Source organism: Camellia sinensis, chromosome 3 (assembly GCF_055761805.1).
Source record: "Camellia sinensis isolate YWXY chromosome 3, ASM5576180v1, whole genome shotgun sequence".
NCBI classification, from domain to species: domain Eukaryota; kingdom Viridiplantae; phylum Streptophyta; class Magnoliopsida; order Ericales; family Theaceae; genus Camellia; species Camellia sinensis.
Window position 1 is genome coordinate 72,482,152 of NC_138963.1, and position 3,171 is coordinate 72,485,322.

The following is a 3,171-nucleotide window of genomic DNA, read 5'->3' on the forward strand; positions in this document are numbered from 1 at the left end:
ATGACGTCACTATGATATTTAGCGACGTTTTTGAAAACGCCGTTATAGTCATTTATACATTTTTAAAATCTAGCGGTTGAGGTGGGATATAGTGACGTTTTTTAAACGCCGCCATAACCCTTTTTTTTAATTTTTAAATTTTGTTAATTTTACATGGTTGAACAAAAAAAATACCTGTCAAACTAATAATTGATGTTTATTAAAATAATAAACTAAACTTGAAAACAAAATTAAAAATACCTTTTTTTTATTTCATAATTTAATTAATATAAAATATGCTGTTGGGCTGTTTATTTATTCACATTCCAATTTGTACAAAACCATAAAGCACGACATAGCAAAAAAAATCAAAATAACCTGCAAATTCCTCTTACATCTGGATATTTTACTAAATACAAAATAAAAAAATTCTAACAAGATTTCAATTTTGGGTCTGCTGAAAAAAAAAAAAAAGAGTTGCAAATTCCTCTTACATCTTGAATCAGCTCTTTCCTTCAGCAAAATTATCCTTTTGACCTACAGATAAATAAATAATTGTTGCAAATTATAATCTTTTTAAAGAAAATCTAGAACAAAGCAATAAATTGTATCAAAAGCATGAACAAAGCAATAAATAATTGTTGCAAATTATAATCTTTTCCGCTTATACTTGCTTTATCAGATTCAAAGTAAAGGTGAAACAGGAAGCTGGAGAAAAACCATTCCAAGGCGTTTGAAAACGTCTTTTGATTCTTGAAACGGCGCCGTTTCAATTACAGAAAAAGAAGACGTTTATAAAACGCCATTAAATATTAGAAACAATGGCGTTTTAAGAAACGCCGTTAAAAAAACGCCACCTAACCCCATATTTCCTGTAGTGAATGTACCAGTAACAAAACAGACAAGTACAAAACTGACGACTTACCAATGCCAACAATCTGTTATTATCTCTGCAACCATTGAATCAATCTCCTCTGTAATGTCAAGGTGTCTATTTTGAAATCCAACAGCTCCAACAACCGGCATTGAGTTCATCCCAGTCCATGGCACACGTAAAGTTGCCAACTCCCACAACATCACGCCAAAGCTGTACACATCGGACCTGCAAACCAGTCCGCAATTATTTTATCAGCAAGACTTGCATGAAACATTAAAAAATGAATTAAACTCTCTAGCATGGCTTTCAAGTCTAATACAAAAAATAAACCTACTTCTCATTGGATGGTTCATTTTTCAAAACCTCAGGGGCCATCCATTCCGCCTGCAGTTCAATGGCACAACTTCAGTATAATTGATATAATATAACATTCTATAACATTCTATCCTGACATCAATTACCGCTCCAGCAGTAGATTTTGAAGACAGGAAAGTATTGTGCTTCATTCGTGATAAGCCAAAATCACAAACCTGTAGAGACAACAATAAATTAGAGAAGTTTCAAAAAAACATCCTTAAGCATGAAAAAGTCTAGATCTTAGTAAAAGAGACGAAGTCCATGGTGAGTCACGGCATTGTTAACTACGCATTTTCTAGATTACATTAAATACAGCAACAATTGGATAATCAAGGAAGGAATGGGAGATTTCAAATGCCAAGTTCTAATTTCAGCAAACCTTAACAACCCAGTTTTTATCAACAAGAAGGTTTGGAGTCTTAAGATCTCGATGCACAATAATAGGATGGCTTATATTTATACCCAGTTGTCATTTCTTATTATTATGTAAGAATGATTCTAAAACTATGTTACCATTAAAAACATGAAGGCAAACATTTGATGGAAACGGAACAAAAGCATCAATTCTTGAAACAATAAGTTCTAACAAGACTTTAAAGTAAACATCAACCTTGGAAGATACTCTGTCAGTATAGAAAGATTTGGTGGATGAGTGACTGCTCACATGAAAAGAACAACATTAGGATGTCTCAACCTCAACATGATTTCAACCTGCACAAAGCAAACAAGCAGTCGTCTAGTTCAATTCTTAAAAAGACAACCACTTGGATATATCTTGGTCCATGAACTTCTTCACAGCAACTTCCTGTCATGGAATCACATTTTACACCAGATAGAGAGTCGTAAACTATAATTTCTGTAAGCAACTATTGACAAAAGGTTCGATCAAATTCACTAATGCATCTAAAATATAACTTACAGTGCCATTCCAAGCAAAACAGATCCTTCACTTGTAGCATCAAAAAGTAATGGATGTGTCGTATTAATGACTGTAGAACCCAACTCCAGTCGTTCTGCCGTCAAATCCTCAACAGAGTGCTTTTGTTTGCTGTCATAATGAGCACCATTAAAGGACTCCACTCCAGTTGAGGGTATAATCAACATTTTATTGTTTGACAAGAACATATCTGGATAATCTTGAGCCCCATCACCCACTTTTTCCCCATTTAACAGACGTATTTTTTCATGCATTTCCACTTCTCTGAGATCACGAGGATTCATATCCAGAAGAAAATCGGGAGGTTGTGATGCACCACTCTCCAACAAAACTGCATGAAGTTTCTGAGCAAATTGTGGGTTTTTTGCTGCACTGATGACGTACTTGGAAACATCTTTAACTTTCATCTTTTGTGCTTGTGACCGCTTCCCACTAGTGCCTGACAATTCTGCACGTGATCTACATAGTGCAGGAAGAAGCTTCCCAAACTCATTCTCAAACATCTGGGTTTGATTTTCTTTATCAAGATCAGGTGAAACTGCCACCGTCCCAGTTCCTTCTTCAAGCATCGGACAGAAATTGTTGATAGTTTCAGCATAATCTGCACTGCTCCTCGTATCTAACCCAGAATTTTGAAGATGATCACTGGGAACCTCAGCAGGAATTAGCGTGCCCGGAGCACCCATTAGATCAATAATGTATTCACTGCATCAAATCAATAATCAGCCATATCATTACCAAGTGTTCTGTTCAAAACATTTAAAGCCATAACAATTCTTTCTGTAAGACACTGAAAACAAATTGAAGGAAAGATGAAAGAGCAAAAAACACACAGCATTCACCTTGAAGATCAACTCCATTTCTAAATAAAAATCCAGCTACTAAAGAACAACATATATCTGACAATAAATGACTTGACTGCATACACGTTGTTCTGAAAGAATTATAACAGTCCCACAGAGGAAATTGACAAATATATACTACCACTGTCCCATTTTTTTCTAAAATCAAGTGCAATTTT

General features: G+C 34.8%; 1 pseudogene across 1 annotated transcript; it reads right to left on the bottom strand.

The window, feature by feature from the left end:
- Window positions 1-336: 336 nt before the first annotated feature.
- Window positions 337-2,860, bottom strand: LOC114292601 (putative serine/threonine-protein kinase SIS8; annotated as a pseudogene). Its single transcript, XR_014363351.1, has 8 exons — window positions 2,138-2,860; window positions 1,969-2,018; window positions 1,727-1,928; window positions 1,593-1,688; window positions 1,318-1,386; window positions 1,191-1,240; window positions 905-1,081; window positions 337-516 (listed from the first exon to the last, which is right to left on the bottom strand). The product of XR_014363351.1 is annotated as a putative serine/threonine-protein kinase SIS8 (transcript).
- Window positions 2,861-3,171: the final 311 nt, after the last annotated feature.